At 25.9% G+C, this 18,364-nt stretch overlaps 1 long non-coding RNA gene across 1 annotated transcript; it reads left to right on the top strand.

Moving 5' to 3' along the window:
- Positions 1-4,219: 4,219 nt before the first annotated feature.
- Positions 4,220-13,723, top strand: LOC132926362 (uncharacterized). Its single transcript, XR_009661419.1, has 2 exons — positions 4,220-4,408; positions 13,425-13,723. It is a non-coding gene; the product is annotated as an uncharacterized LOC132926362 (long non-coding RNA).
- Positions 13,724-18,364: the final 4,641 nt, after the last annotated feature.

The raw sequence follows: 18,364 nt of genomic DNA, 5'->3' as shown, positions 1-18,364 counted from the left end.
AGAACTGTTTTTTTTTTCGGCGCATCCCAAATGGCTCCCGTCCATTGTTTGCTTATTCCAAAACGGCTCCCATCGAAAAAAAATGTACAAACAGGTAAATTCCCAAACTACTAATTGTAATACCGGTATACTAATTTGAGCTTTTCTAAGTCTCTGGTGACTGGTACTAGTATAAACGAATTGTATGAAAAAAAACAGCTCATTGTTCAAATAATCGACGAGTTTTCATTAAACAAAATAACACGTAATTATAGTTTATAAAAAAATTTACCAATAATTTTAATTTTTAATCTTTTTTAATATTTTTATATATACACACGTTTTACATTTTTTTAAACTTATTCTTAATTTAATTCACAATAGCACAACAATATAATATGCTTTTTTTATATAATTTTTATAATTTGTTTTTATATTTTAACTTTAAAATGTAACTCACAATAATACGTGCTATTTTTATAATTTACTTAATGTTCACCGATACATTTTTAACCACACCTCTTTTGAGACAGTCCTAAGTCTGTATGAAGTGGAAAAGAATTTGCATGTGTTGTAAAAAACCGGAGCCGTTTGGGTAATTACCTGTTCGTAAAACATTTTTTGACGGGAACCGTGTAGGAATTTACCTTTTTTTAAAACGGGAGCCGAATGGGCTACGTCCTTTTTTTTTACTTAGCCGTTTTTACACGTAGTTTGACTAAAGTGTTTTTTTTGTGATATTACCAATTTTTTACATCAATAGTTTTTGTTTTCCTTTCTAGGATTATTATATAAATATAATAATAATATTATTATTATTATATATATATTTTTATTTACATCAACAACGCGCAACGCAACGGCGATAGTCGATAACGAAATTAAACAATCAAACAAATAATAAATACGTAAATAAAAAAATACATAATAAAAATGCGTCATAATGGGTGTGGCGGTCCGCACCGCAACGCGAGACGCGACCGCGGTGAGTCCAGTTTTCATTATAATTTGTCGTTAAAAAGTTTGCACGTTTAATTTAATAACTTAATTTCTAACTGTATGATTTCAATGATTTTTGCAAAAGGACCATTTGTACAATTTTTTTGATTTTTTAAAATTTATTAGGTATTAATTGATTCAGTAGATAATTAGTTAGGTAAAAAAACACAAAATTTTACACTAATCCTGCGTCGAGATAATATACACTGTCGTGCCACTTTTATATTTTTTATACTTATAGCTTACTTCACGACTGTAATTTGTAAAGTTAATGAAAAAGCTGAACGGACGTTATATCACCCGCATGTGTTGTCCCTGCAGTCGTATAATATGGACAATTTTCGTTCAACAGAATATTCACTGTGTTTTTAACTTTAATACTAGAGTAAATTTACCTATTTAATTATCTATATACTTAAATTTACTTATTTTTAAATTTAAAAGTAAGAATATTATGTAGGAAATTTCATATGCTTTTATTGATATTATAATTTTAAAGAAATTTATGAACATTTTAAAGTTATAATTTGTCTATATAAATAGCTATAACTCACTTTAAAATGATAATATCAATAGTAAATGACATGTCTTGGATAATTACCTTTAATTTTAATTATAGGTAAATTCACTCCAATATTAAAGCTAACAATATTTAATTTGTTCTGCTGAATGCAAATTTGCTATAATGAACGTTAGTAAGACACATACAATACACACGAGAATAACGTCCTCTTGAAAACACTATTCAACGGATCTAGATTTATCATTTCAAACGAATGTACCTATAATACACTTTCATAATTATATACTTACTTTACCAATTACCAATATAAATTATAGATATTATGTGTCTAACACTTAAAGATGAAAGATTGAAGTATTGAAGATATGTGTGAATGCTACCTACTCTAAGAATGTATCTATGTTGTCTCGTAATTTTCGTATCAAACTGCTCTTCATTTTAACTAAAACGAATTAAAAATTATTTACAGTCGAGGATGACCAACGAACGATTAAATAGTTTAGATATTAGATACATTAAATATTGAATCAGACATTACAAAAAGTTTAGAGTATGATGACATAATAAATGAGTATATAGGCGTATAGCTCCTCTAAAGCTCGCAAAAAAAATGTAAATTGTAAATATTTATTGTTTTGTAATTAGTAGATATAATAATTAAACTTAATTTATATTAATTATGACTATTTTATAAAGATGATTTAATGTATAAAGTTTAAAATCTGCTTTCTTTTTTACTAACTTTTGTTCAACTCAAAAAAGCATCAAAACAAGTCCTTTTAATTTTTATGTATAAATTGTAAGTGTAATTGAAATTTAAATAAATTGCAATATGTTAAATATGAAATCAGTGAATGTAGATAAACAAACAGATATTTGTTTTTTACGTTGATATTATAACTATCAATAATAAGCCATTTAATTCTTTAGTCACTCGTATATTATAGATTCCAATATAGAAGAGTAATTTTATCCAAAGACTAAAAATTGTTTAATTAAATAATCAAATTTCCACCAGGAATTACAGAGGGAGGTGGGAGTGGAAAAACATTAGCATCCGGACGCCAAATTTCTGAATACATTTCTGATTACAATAAAATAATTAAAATCATTATTATTTATTGTTTTAAAACAATAACTAACTAAGAAAAATATTTTTAACTTTTAAAAAAAAAGTAAATTGTTTATAAAAAAGTCGTAACTATGTTTTTTTGTTATTCAATTTTTTTATTTATGTAAGATTAACTCATGTTCATGAGAATTCTTGAATTAAATTGTTAATATTTTTACTCAATAACAAAAATATTATCAACAGTTATTGGAAAAAAAAATATTAAAACTTTTATAATTTTAATTGTTTATAAATAATCCAAAAATAACCTAAAATATTTTGAAAATGTTATCTTGTATAAACTTTAAGTTAAGTAAAAATTACAGAAAATTGTTGTTTGTCGATTTCTTTTTATAATGTCATACACAACAATTTCAATAATCAATATTTGATAATCACCAAATAATTCAAAATTATAACAGTGATTCGAAAAACAAATTCATAACAAATAAACTAACAAAAAATGCAAGATTATGTGATAAACTTTATTCTATAAATTGATAGATCTAAAAACCTAAAATTATTAATTTTAGTTGCAACTTGTATCTATATTATTTGTCTTACCTGAATGAACCAAGATTGTAGACTTTATAGTTTAGTACGGAAACAAGTCATCAGTTTGCAGAAGATAAAATATTTAGTATTAACATAGCTTTTCACGTTTTTCATTGTACGCAAATAACTTACCAGTTTTTAGGTACCATGATTAGACAAAGTGTTATTCTAAGCCTTATAAAAAGATAAGGGTAAATATCATACGAATAAAAATAGTTTAAATTTTTTAGTAAAAAATTCCAAGTATATTTACTAATAGTGTATATAAACCTTAAGTACACTCAATGTTCCTTTTAAATTGTATTATGTACCTTACTACAATGTGCGTAAACTATAATTAAAAAAAGTTTTTAATGTTCATACGTTTGTGTGTAAACGACCTGTATATTTTTTCATAAACTTATTGTTTTTTAGGAATATAAAATACAATAGACTAGCTGGTACTACAGATGGTATACAGATTTAATCGAGCATTCATCATATAATTCAAAATTATAACAGTGATTCGAAAAACAAATTCATAACAAATATGATATATTAAATATTCATATATTCGGGTACGTAATTCGATTATCAAGTATTCAAGTCAATAACACTATTACCCCTACTGGTAATTATCATAATTCGTAGATGTCAACTGAAGTAGTAATAAGGTCCTATCGTACTTATCCTAGAACATTATTATTATTTGGGCTAGGATTTTTATACATTTGCATGTTTTTTCTTTTAGTTCAAATTGATTTATTATCAGATATGTTCATAATTTGACTTATTTTTGAATAAAATAGAACCATTTTTTTTTCTATAAATATATTATATATTGTGAATTTTATAAATTATTTATTTAAGGAACATATATCTATAATAATTGGGTTATTTGTCGAATTGTCGTAAATATGATAGGTATTACCATATCATGATTTAAAATAAGTAGTATACTATCTTAAATCATGGGTTCTACCCATCTAATCTTATCTAGATTGGATGACCGATAGGATTACTTAAATATTAAGAGGCGGTTCAAAAGTTTTTTTTCGTTATTACGACGTGTGATGCGAAAAGGTACGGACGACATTTATACTTAATATAGTTTGAGTGGTTTTAATAACTAAACAGTACAAGTTTAAAGTGAAAGTGCCGACCGAGTGCCGTTACGTCAATTTATTGAAGAATTTTCCAGCGAAGTTTTTGAAACAGATTATAATTGTGATCAAGCTGTGTCAGTAATAAAACATTTTCAGGTAATATGACATTTAAATACAAGCAACTAAGCAAGCATACAAAAAATAATAACTTAAGAACTAAATTTAAACAGTCCTTTATTAAAAATACATTAAAAAACCAAAATAAACTAAAAACGTTTTCTCTAGATTTATGTAAAGCAGTGTTAGTAAATACAATAAATGTTTTACAATTCATTTATTGCATATAAATCCTATGACCTAGTTATTATTATTATTATTATTAAGTATCGTACACGACTGATGTGTAAATTATACATAGTACATTAGTGCACAAACCTGTGGCTTGATCACGGTAAAGGGGTTGAGATTAGTATATAGTTGAAGGTTTCATATCGTATTTTTAAATTTTTACAAGTACACCGATCAATACTACATTTTCATGCAGTAACCTATACACCGACTTTAAGTACTGCCATGCGCATACCGCATCAGTGAAACGCGAAGAGGTCGTGGAGCAGGCGTAGCAACGGTTCTAGCCTGTTGGTCACGAGCCCGATTTTATCGATCCGTCGGACATGTTTTATTTATGTACTATGTAGGTAGATTCCGCTGACTTATAATACAATAATATAATGCAGTGGTGGCCAAACTTTTTTTAACTCGGGCCATAAAAAAAAAAAAAATTTTACCGCGGGCCAAAATTAAATCAGTTTCAATTTCAAAAATTATTTTTAAATAAATTATTAAAACACATATAAAAATAAATATAAACTATACAAAATATCGTTTTATATTTACAAAACATATTTTAAAATGTATTAATTTGTTAATGTGAACTGTGAGCTTGTTTCTGTTGACAGAGGAAATTAATATTAGGTTCTAATTTGGTAGAATTTACTCGGAGAACGAGCACAGTAATATAACTATAATACTACTATCGTATGAAAATAAGATAAGATACGGTAATGCTATTTATATTATTAAATGACATTGTAACAACAAAAACGCTACGATATGGCGATACGGGATTAAATATGAAGAATGTATACTTAAATTTTTTTTTTACGTAAATGTAAAATATTATATTTCTTTCGCGGGCCAGATATTAAATGATGGCGGGCCGGATTTGGCCCGCGGGCCGTAGTTGGCCACCACTGATATAATGCATAAACAAAATAATATAACTCAAATACCTATTACCAGAGTTGGGCCAAATTCGAGTGATTTTTTTTTATAATTATTCGAATAAAAATGTAATTGAATAATTTTTAAACATAGCTAATGCTAATAAAAATTACGGGCACGATACGATTGCGCGCGGTCCTTATCGGCGGTATCTTTTTAGGCGTACGATTACGCGCGCTATATTATTTTTACTTTTAAGCAACGTTGCCAAATATAATATATGTTCATGGTAAATCTGTTTACCATTTCCAAAGGAATAATTAAACCAAAATCGAAGGAAGAATTACAGAAAATTGAACACAAACATTATACGTACCTATAAATAATAAAACACCAGAAAATTTACTTAAGTATTTATTTGGCCATAGTTGGAAATAGGTATCGGGGCTTTAAAATTTAATTTAAATATTATATTAAATGTAATTTGTACACTTTTTTGAATTATTAACTTTTTTTTATCTTGTGTTATTTACATAAATTTAACGATAATTTTTTTCTTTTATGACGGTATAATAACATTTTTTTAATATTATATCATTCTTAGTTTCTGAATAAATGTATTTAAATATTAAAAATAATTATGATATAACTTAATTTTTGTTTAATAAAAACAACGTCGTCTCCAATTTCACATGCAATCGTACGCCTTTGAATAGTTAAAATCGTGTTCTTTGTTATTCTGGCACTGCGCGCAATCGTATACATAAAAAAATAAAACTCGCGCAATCACCGCAATTGCGCGTACTCTGCCGAAAAATACAATTATTAGTATATTCGAAATATTTAGTCTCTAATGTCTTCTTTAAATAAGTGGTTCTATATTTGTTTCGTATTTATTTTAAATAAAAGAAGATTTACAATCATGAACTAATAAAACAATGCTAAATATTGTTTTTTAATACGTATAAATGTTTTAATTACCAATATACCAACCATATGATAATACTAAGATAAAATTACTGAAAATTATTCGAATAACTATGTTTGAAAATTAATCGAATATTGTTTTATTCGAATAATTGTGAAATAATCATTCGAATAATTTTTTATTCAAATAAAATATTATCTAAATAATCATCTAAATCAAATTTTATTCGAATTATGCCCAACTCAGCTTATTACCTATCTTATTTCAATTATCGTCATTGATCAAACATTATTCACATTATTGTTCACAATGAGAAAACAAAAATATATAAATATAATATTATGGTATAGTAAAAAAAAAACAATAAAGTACATATTTTACAAAATCGTCTTTTTTACGATCTGATGCCAGTTTATTATAAGTGAATTTATTTATTATTTTTATTAGTTAAGTCGTCAAAAATAAATTATTGTTGTTATATATTTATTTTTCTAATGCATAGATTTTTTTATTTTTACTAACTTTATTCGTGTTCAGTCCTCTTAGTATAATGTACGAAATAGTTTGAATTTTTAAATTCAATCACGTGAAACAGAAATATACTCGGATGTGCTTTAATGAATTGTGTAATTGTGTGTTAAGTTTAGAATGGAACGATTCGCAACTATTAGATATTTGTTCTGGTGAGTGGTGATATTGAAGACGAGTCCATATTTTTGGATTAAATTTAAATGTTTCAATAATTTAATAATTATAACATACAATAAGTGTTCAACTCGCGGCCCAAGAAGCCTTTTTTGCACCTCCTTCTCTCCTAGAATACTTACTTAGATTTAAAAAAAATAGTCTCAAATTCACAATAATATTATAACAGATCCGTAATATCAATCAAATATTAGTATTTAATAATATAATAAAATATGAGCCCGCTGAATTAATATATTAATATATTAAGGTTTGACAGAGTCTATATGCCGAATTATTAGCCACCGCAAAATTGATAAATTTAAAAATTTCTTTGCGTTTCACAGGCTGAGGACCGCTGCACTAAATAATACAACTTTTATTGTTTATTTAATACATAGCATATTTTTAATGAAATACAATTACTCATAATAATATTAAAAACATTATCAATTATAATGACATATTATATTATAGGTACTTAAATGTCCATATTTTATATTATATATTTTATTTAAGATTTAATTGATTTATAGGAATTTGCCCATTTTTCAATAATCATTCAAAACATAACTAAACGTTAAACAATAAATAAATTTGTTTCATAGTACTAGAAGTTTAAAGAAATCATTTTTATTTTGCATGCTCAGCACTTTTTTCCTTAGGAGTACATATTTTGTAATATTTGTATTTTAAGTAGGTACATATAACATATTTTATTAAAAAAAAATTTAAAACAAAATGTGTCATACAGAATAATATTTTATACATAGTATAAAATATTTAATAAGAATTTTCTAGAAATTGGAAATAAATAGTTTTAAATAATTAAGTATAAATTATCAAATAATCCATCTACAGTGTGTTTTCCCAATTATTATATATATATATATATGTTATTATATAAATTATTATTTATATGTTGTGATGAAAAACATAAAATTATTCGATAAGAAATACTCTATTCATATTGTGTGTTTTTGTCTGATGATATTAATTTTGTTGCAAAATATCGTTTATATTGATTTCTGATTTTTATTTAGATAATAAAAATTATCTTTCATTTATTCGATTTTAGTTTTAATTTTAATTTTTAAAATATTACCTTCACATTTTTATGATTCTAATATTGCTATATTATTTTCAATATTTCAAAATTCGGTTTGATCTATAGTGATATACCTAAAATTAATAATATATTGCTGAAAACATTTAAATCATTTTAATTTTAATTTAACGTTTTACACATAACATATTATTATAGCCATTTATGGAGAAGTATTTTTTTTCTTTTGTGATATATAAATTGCAGGGCATTTTTATACATATCATACAGAATGCCAGGTGTATCACATTTATTATCTTATAATATTATTATGTTATAAAATTCCAATTTTCAATGTAAAAATATACTTGGTGATACACTCTGTATAACTGTTACTTGCTTTGTAGTATGATACAAAATTTTTCTCTATGGAATACAATGTCGTGAACTATAACGGAAAAAATATTTTTCCAAGCATTTTTATAGTATGTGAAAATAAAATGTCTGTGCTCAAAACGATTGCTAATCGAACGCGCGCGGATTGTTTATCGCACCTGAAATCAGTATAGTTATTATAAGAAAACCAATTACGAACTATGAAGTACCAATTACTTTCGTTATTACTTATAACAGTTATAACCTATTAATTTTTTACCAATGATTATTATTACTATATTTATATTTTATATACCTGTTTACTGTTAAACGTTGGTTATTGTTTAAATCAAATATATTTTTAAATTTTAAATTGATCCGCTATATACGATTAATTTTTTATGAATAATCGATTTAATTATTTTTAATTTTGATAAACATTTCAATATTATTACAAGCGAACATTCTCAATTTCAATATAAATTTTGAATATAACAACAAACATTTTTGATTTTTTAAAAGATTTTGATTATATTTATCGATATTTAAAGTTGATTTCAAGCTCTGCTTTATAGTCATCAGATATGGCAACTTTTGTTACTCAAAAAAGTAGATCTAAAAATTTTATACAATGATCTACATATCCCTCTCCCTCGTTGACCGCAAAAGCGTATTGCACCGGTACAAAAGTTATTAATATTTTAATAAAATGTAATTATTTAATACAATATATTTAGTCTGTAATGTAAATAGCATTAAAAATAATAACATGGTTAATATTTCGTCGTGAATATAATATTATTTAGTTTTTTGTCATAAATTGTTATGTCTTAAGTAGTCGTGGCGTATTCAATAAATAAGGTTCACACTGTTTACAGTGGTGGCTCTAAAGTTTGATTTTGGAATGGGGACATAAACATCATATAATTGTTTTTTTGTTATTATTTTATTATAAGTATTATAAGTATTATAAATTCCCGTTATATCGAAATAATAATTACCTAATGTTATAGTATAGTATATACTATTAACTTAATATAACTTTTTATTCTATTTCTATAAGTATTTATAGAAATAGAATAAAAAGTTTAAATAAATTCGTAGAATTGCTACAGTAGCAATAAGCAAAAAAAAAATATTAATTAAAAAAGTTAATATGATGATTATTTAAATAATACGTTCCATTTTCCATTATAATTCAATTATTTAAACTTTTACAAAGGCGTATATAGAATTTTCGTGAGAAGTGGGACATAAAATACTTGTTCTATTAATACGTCACGGCATTGTTAGCTCTCAGCTCACATAAAATTACCATTTTATAATGTGATGCGTACTACTTGCGTCCGAGATTAATTATAAGTAGGTGATTTGCGGCCCACCAAAAAAAGGTTAAAAAGAGTCATTACCTATTTGTGTCAAAGAACAACTTTTAAGACAGCCTAGTTGCGTCCCAGCATAGCTTATTTGCGATTTTTCAGTGTAGAAAATTACCAATTATTTTATTAAAATAATGTTGGCTGAAATTTTAGTGAAACGTTTTTTTAAATATATAAAAGCGGAATTTGTTTTTTCTATGAATTTTTTCATTTCTATGTTATTTAAATAGTAATTTGGTATTTTCTTTTTTGTTCTATAGTCTTTTTTTGGATGTATTTATGCTATTCATTTACATATATACTAATAAGTAAACATAATTTGCTAAAATGTAGTCAGTATAAATTCTAAACATTCTGCCAGAATAATTGAAATGATTTCATAGGCAAATACTGAAATACGTCATTTAGCATTTATAGAGATAAAAATGGCATTCTAACACAAATTCTTTAAAATAAACCTATTTCTGATTTATTTTTATGTTATTTTGCCAATCCAATATTTTGTATTTTTCGCCACTCACAATATTTATTTGTTTTAAAATTAAGCCATTGATTAAATTAATATTTATTAAACAGGGTGATATAACATTGACATAATATTTATGGACGCAACTGGGTCACGACAATTATAAGACAGGTATAATTTTACCTGTTGAATTTATTATCTGAAAAATATACATTTTTTTTGGGACACAAGTAATATGCAACCGTAAAATGATGTACAGTTACAAGTATTAAAACTATTTGAACATGACAGTTGTCAAACTAGTAACGATATGAAATCAACCAAATTATAGAATAGAGAATTTTATAAATTATAATAGAGAACCTGCGAGTCCTATCGGAAAAACATGTACGGTACTAGCGTACTACACAAAAAAATAATTATATCTAATATAATATAACTTACGTAAATATTATAAATATAATATATTTTAATATTTCTTAAGATGACTAACGAAAATTTACAATTAAAGAATATCGAGTATACTATAGGTATAATATATAATAATATTATACTATATTACCATAATAATAAAATACATTACCGTCAGTAATTGGGCCACATTTTATCTACCTATCTGTTTGGCGTACCTAATATATTTAATTTTACTTTCATTTTATTACACACCCCGGGTACCTATACCACCTGGTGTGATTAGGTATTTATCGGTGTCGGCACTGATGCGGTCGGCAAATTTGCGGTTCATACCTTTTTCGTGCCGTATGCGGTCAGTTTATTTCTATCTATACCTGTATATCAAATTTTAAGTATTAGTATATTATATACTAAATTGATTCTATACAGTATAGAATATATTTATTATAAAAAAAAGGGGTGTTATTATATACTGAAAAGTGAAAGTAATTAAAAGCGAATTATTATTGAATACCTATACCAATTTGTTGCTATTTGGTTGTGTATGAACTGTGGGTATCATTAAATTTATATATATATATTATGTATTTACTTATATGTGTTGGAAGTATTAAATTAAAATTGTGTCATGTCAATTATATAGATAGATATCATTGATATCCACCGATAACATTTACCTTCACTAAACACTTTCCTTAGTAACACCTTTGTAGAGTTCGGTGCAGTGTTTTAAAATGAATGATTCTTTCGAAATGTTGGAAACTACTAAAGGCAATGATTTATTAGTACACGGCAATTATTAATATAGAAAGTATTGAATCAATAATGCATATTATATAATAACCTGGTTATATTTGAATGAAAAAAAAAATGCTTGAACATCATAGCCAATATTCAAAAGTTAGAATAAGTAATGTAATAATAATAATAATTAGTATAAATGACTGGCAGTCCTAAACTTGGAAAAGTGTGAATGGAAGTTTAAATATATTCCATACTGCAGGGGCGGCCTACTGAAAAACTTTTTTTGGCCGCGATCAACTAAAAATATACTTCACCTTTGTGGATCGACTTCCATTCATCGATAATGTTGTTAACTACCACCATGGTTAATTTTCGTGTGCGTCGCCTAAAAATAAATTCTAGCACGATCGACTTTAAAATCGTTTGCGACCAACAGTTTGGCCGCCCCTGCCATACTGTATAGTGTTTAGAATTGCGCTTTAGTATATATATATAAAAATAAAAATATTAACATATGTATAAATATATTCCTTTAATTTAATATTTAAGTAAATAGAAATATACTGACCGCAAATGCCCTTACCGATCCTTATTTCTTATAGTATCTATTTTAGCACTGTATCGATTTAAAAAAGTAACTAAATAATTGGAGTCCCAGAGTCAGTATCAAGTATGTGTTGAGGCCCTTATCTATTTACACATATGCTATCACATGTTTTTGATTTTTCAATTAAAAAAAAAACAATATATTTTATTGTTGAAGTTTATTTAATTTATACAATTTTACATTATATATGAAGTATGTTTTACAGTACATTCATTTACTCATATTAATAAAATAAACTTTAATATAACTGATTCATTTTGCGATAATAAACCCGGCCTATTCTCTTATATGAAATATGATATTTGTACTTTTTTTAGTTTCTATCACAGTATGACATGAATTTTAAAACATTTACGAAAGTTGAGGGCCCCGAAGCATTGCCTTGCCTTGGCATCTTTAAAAACTTAGATGAGAAATACTATTGGAAATAGTTGCTTAAACAGGTTATCTTTATTTATTTATTATGCCTGGATCATAAACAGTATGTTAAATTTCATAAATCTGAGAACTTATTTAAAAAATTATAAACTGACTACCTTGTAAAATTAACGTAAAAGTATTAATAAACTATTATTAAGAATTTAAACGGTTTTTTTTTTTAATTACAATGTACATTAAAAAAAAAAGATTTTTGCTAAGTAATAAATACTATAGATACTGTGTTATAATACTTAAAGTTTAATTTGTCATGTACTCGAATTTTTAACAAGATTGTTATTAATTACTTTAATACAGTAATTGTACACACTTGAAGTTCAGTAATAAACAAGCCAACAGAACTTCAAAATTATTTGTTGTTTTCTATTAGTTTATTATTATAAATAAATATCAAATTTATAATAAACATAGGTATATTATTATTTTTATTGATCTATTCAATATATTTATCTAAAAAAAAACCATAACATTAAAAAGAACAAAATTTTAAAATTTTAAAATTGGTTGCCTCTCTCCTTAAAAAATTATTCGAATGCCTTATGGGGCGAGTTGGTAAATCTTTTTCGGTAACGTGCCAAAATTGTAATCAGTTATAAAAAATATATTTTATAAACAATTTTTTTAGGATGATAAGGGTGTTCAAAAAGTTTAGTGAATTTATTTTTAAAATCAGTGATAAAAAGTTAAGTAGTTAAGTACACTCAACGTATACATCGATTTCGCCAGCTACTGTTCATAACATTTATATATCCAATTTGTTGATCTTAAAGCTTATACAATTGGTAGAAAAACAGACATTAGTTTTAAACTACATTAATATTTTGAATTAATTTATTTTAATCGAATATATTTTATTTTATAATTTTAGTATAGAAAATATGGTGAAAGTCAAAATCAATAGCCGCTGGAGTCAATTGGTAATTATCAACTTATGTAGCCGTCGGAATCGATAGAAAATCGGCATAATACGCATCTTTTAACTACCTGCAGTATATAGGTAAGTATACTGTCTGTGGACGGATCAAAGAATCGTTTAGTCCATGGGTGAACAACGTGCCAATACTCGCCGAAAAAAGGTATTTAGATTTATTTTAATTAACAAATAGACTATAAAATATCGAGTAACATAGCATATTATTATACATATTAGTGGTGTAAAACCTGTGAGTCACAAAACCCAAGAATTTGGCAAACATTTTGCAGGGATAGCCAATAATTAATTATGAGAATAAAAAAAGCCACTGTACTATACATATTTGTTTTTATCGTATAAAATTATTAATTTATATAAATAAATAAATTTGAAAGTGAATCAAAAAAGTTTGAGCACCACTGCGGTATATAATATATATATGCCACAGCCTACTGAGAATTCCCGTGGAATCTGGTTATAGTGTCCACGCATTATCACCTACCAGTAACGTAGGTATATCATATTATGACCTTAAATTAACTCTCTGTATTTTTTTTAAGTAGCTGAGTAAGTAGTTAGGTATATATAAAATAATAAGTCGCATGCAATACGAGTTGTCGTATATTTGTATTATGGTTGTCTACAGCATTTCTAGTAAGAAATATCGTTAGTCGGGTACCGGTCACGGTCATCTTGGACATATATAATTACCGACGTTCTAATGTTATTTCTATATAGGCGTAAACACTGTAAGTCAATTTTATAATAATATTAATCCAGTGGAATTCTAAACCTTTTTTTTAACATTCAATACCGATTATCGAGGTCATATATGTATACACACAATGATGCAAACAATACGGATTTTCATCGTGAGATCACAGGATAAAGTTTAGGCACTAGTTGATTATTGGATTTTTTTATGCTGTTAAATAAATTTCAATAAATTATTAAAAAAATCAAAAAATAATCTATTCTAATCTATAAACGAATGGTTCATTATACGCGTTAAAATTAGGACAAATTTCGAACAGAACTTTTAAGCTATTTTTTTAAAAATATTTTTCAAGCGCTATTTTCTACTAATTATTTTTATTAGGGAAGTGGTCCATTGTTATAAATAAAATATATATTTTTATCGAACATTTTTTTTTATAATTTTCATATTGCACATTTCTATTGAATGGTTCGAATAGGATATTCAAATATTTCAAATTCAATTTAACGAATTAAAAAACTTTTTTTTATTATATGATACTGAATAACAAATATGAAATTTGATAAAAAAAAAAAAACATAAACTAATATTGTTACAATTAATTAATTAAAATTATTTTAATCACTATATTTATTCACTATTTATCAAATATAATTATTTTAACGCTTATAAGAAGTAGTTATTTACTAAAATAAATAAAAATAGTCATAAGGAAAATTAATTGGAGCACAGATTGCCGAGTGATAGGCGGGGATACTTACCACTAGGTACCGAATCAGTGCAGTCCGCGTCATTGTTATTCAATCGTCAGCCGTCCGTTAGTCATAAGTCATACTCTTTGTTTATCATAATAATAATTCCGCATTTAGTTTCGAACGACGAAGTTTAGTAACGTTGATGACTAATAAAATCATTATTTAAACCGTAATAAAGAAATATTATGTTTTAAAAATATATTAAATGCTTTAATGTTTTTAAGGTATTTTTCATTCATACCAAATTTCGATGACAATCATTTTATATATGAATGTGATAACGTTTTTACGTCCAAAAAATTTTTGGATAAAGTGTTTTAACCGGGACTTTAACAAAATGTAACAACCAGTGGAGTATCCGGGGGTCACTGGGGCCTTGTCCCTCTCGTAGGCCGTATTTGTTTTAAAAACATTAAAATTAGTTGGTTCATTTTTTTTTCTATAGTATACTTGGACTATTTGGTAAAATTTTAGATGGTGTGTGTCCCCTCTCTAAAAAAAAATTCTGGATTCACCACTGCAAATATGATGGGTATACCTGGCATTCTGTATAACGTGTATAAAAATGTCCTACAATTTATATTTCATATAAGAAAAATAATATTACCGCATAATCACATTTAATATTGTAAAGTTAGAGATACATCTCTTTTGCAATTACTTCCAATATAACTACTTACTATTTATTGTGTGTGCCTATAAGTTTGGTATTACTGTTTAGTTGAGATAAAAAAGTGTTTAAAATGTCGTAAGTCAAACCATTGTTTATTGTCGCTTGCATGCCTATAAAAAAATGTTTGTTTTTGGTTACTTAATACGTATTATATTATAAATGCTTTATAATTTATGAATGGTTTCTTATAAAAATAAAATACCATAATACACTGTTTGAATCCTGTAACATGTATATATTATATATATATATATAAATCAAATGATATAACACACATATCGTACGGTGTAACCGCATTTTTTATCAAATAATTAATAACACATGCGTGATTGAGTTCAGAACAAAGAGCATGAATATTGTACTATTTAAATTTAACCATTTAAGTATAGTCACAAGTCTCTTCTTGAAAAATTCGAAATACGGATATGGATACAAGTCGGCCAGCATACTAAATCATATAACGGGGTCTCGTAACAGTACCTATCCACCACTGACAAAAAAGATATACTTCAAAAGTCACCCGAATCTTAATTCTGACACATCATAGATACGTCTAATAGATAGTTGTATTAAATACGTTATACGGGATCACTTTATAAATAATAATTTAAAACGAATTGTGAATTAATTTTTAGTTTTTACTACTTTTTAGTCAATGAGAAATAAGTTACAGAATTTGTTGTGCATTTTGCACTTATATAAATTGAATTTGCATTTCAAAAAAAAAGTAATTATATGATTGTATTTTGTATGATATATATAAAATATTTGCAAATTAATGACTGCTATACTATCAAAGTTATTATTAATGTGTTATTAAAAATACGTTGATCATAATGGCCAATTAAAAAAAAAAAAAAAACAAAGGAATAATTTGTATATATTCTTAGAAAGTACAAACTCGTTTTAACAAATTATACAAATTAACAAAAATTAATGAAGTTGTGGCCCGAAACAAATGAACGCATCAATTATTTACCAACTATGGGGTAAGTAACGTTACACTGAAGCCCTGGCGGGAAAATTGATTTTCCCTGGGAAATATTTTGGTACAAATTTTGAACTCTGCAGTAACAGTTGGTATAGAATGAAGTGTAATTAATGGTAAAAAATCCAAGAAATCCTTATTTTATGATTTTTGATTTACCTTACCCTATCATTTTAGTAGAAATATTGATTTTTATTCAAGAAATATTAAGGTATATATTTTACATTCGGTGGTACAAATTATTACCTAACCCATCGGTTCTCAAACTGTGGTACACTAGTGGTAAACTAGTAAATCAATTAAATTACTTAATTCATATCTTATTTTTAAAAAAATAATTATACAGTAGTTGTAGTATTTTACTGCTTTATTATTTAAAATAAATGTGTTCAACAATACAATTTGGAATTTGGATCGTTCTATTTTTAATCATTAGTGGTACGCGACTGATTAATAATATTATGCTTATGTGGTACGTAAAAAAAAGTTTGAGAACCGCTGACCTAACCAATAAAACGTATTGGTAACGTAAGTGTATGCAACTTTATCAGTGAAAAATATTAATTCGTTAATTTTACTATGCGTGAATAATTGTTGAGCTTTTGTCAAAGAAATTGCGAAAAATTACCAAACAGCATAGAACAATGGTATATGACTGACAACATATAATAAAAACTACAATATAATAATGTGAAACGGAACACTGTTAATTGCATCAATATTTTGTGCGGGATTTAGAAAATAATATCGAATTCAAATACCCAAGGATTGTTTACGTATTTTATATGATATGATACCTAGTACCAATTGGCTATTACAATTTGCAAAAACGTTTTGATTTTTCATCTTATATATACTACAAATCGATGGAATTTGTTAACGTTACAGTTAGGCACACCCGTAACGTATACCTACTTTGATTCGGGCTCATGTATTTATAAACATTAGTGTAATACTATATAATAATGGCTAATGCCAAGGTGACCCACTGACTACGCTGTTTTTATGACACGATGAGATGTGATATAAAACTTACTGTAAATCAATAACTGTTTAGCGTTTTTCTACTTGAATATATTGTATATTAATATTCAAAGCTATGTAGAATCTGTGTAAATTAATAAATATGTCTACAATATAAAATTAAAGGCCTTAAACGAATGACCTTTATGGGCTGTGGCCTCATATAAATCCACAGTTGTCAACCACAAGGTATTCGTCAAAAGATTCTGAAAGATCCGTAGAGCCATGGGCTGCTCTGTTTTACTTACTTTTTACTTTTCAACGCATAAATGTTGAATATAGTTGACCGTAGACTTACGAAAACCTATTGTATATATATATATATGTGTGTGTGTGTTATATATAATTGTTGTCATTGGCAACGAATATAAATTTGACTGTGTATAAAAAAGACAAATTTAAAAATTATAATTTAGTTTTTAAAAAAAATACGAATTTTGTCGTTGATTAAATATTTTATAAATGGTTTTGAATAAAAAAAAAATCATATGTCTACTAAACGGTATGCATAATGCAGTTATATTATACATTTTTATAAATCTGAATGAGTTAAAAATTAGTTTTAAACTTTTAAGATAAGTAAGTGCAACACTACTGTCAACCTCAACCGAACAGTGAATACCAAACTATATAGTATATTTTTATTATTATTTATTATTAAAATTTAATTTTTAACAGGTCTACAATAGCCAATAACTAATAAGTAGTTATGGCCAAACATCCTGATGAAAAATCATT

The sequence above is a fragment of the Rhopalosiphum padi genome, chromosome 3, assembly GCF_020882245.1.
Source record: "Rhopalosiphum padi isolate XX-2018 chromosome 3, ASM2088224v1, whole genome shotgun sequence".
In the NCBI taxonomy this organism is placed as follows: domain Eukaryota; kingdom Metazoa; phylum Arthropoda; class Insecta; order Hemiptera; family Aphididae; genus Rhopalosiphum; species Rhopalosiphum padi.
This window is presented reverse-complemented; position numbering and strand designations above follow the sequence as displayed.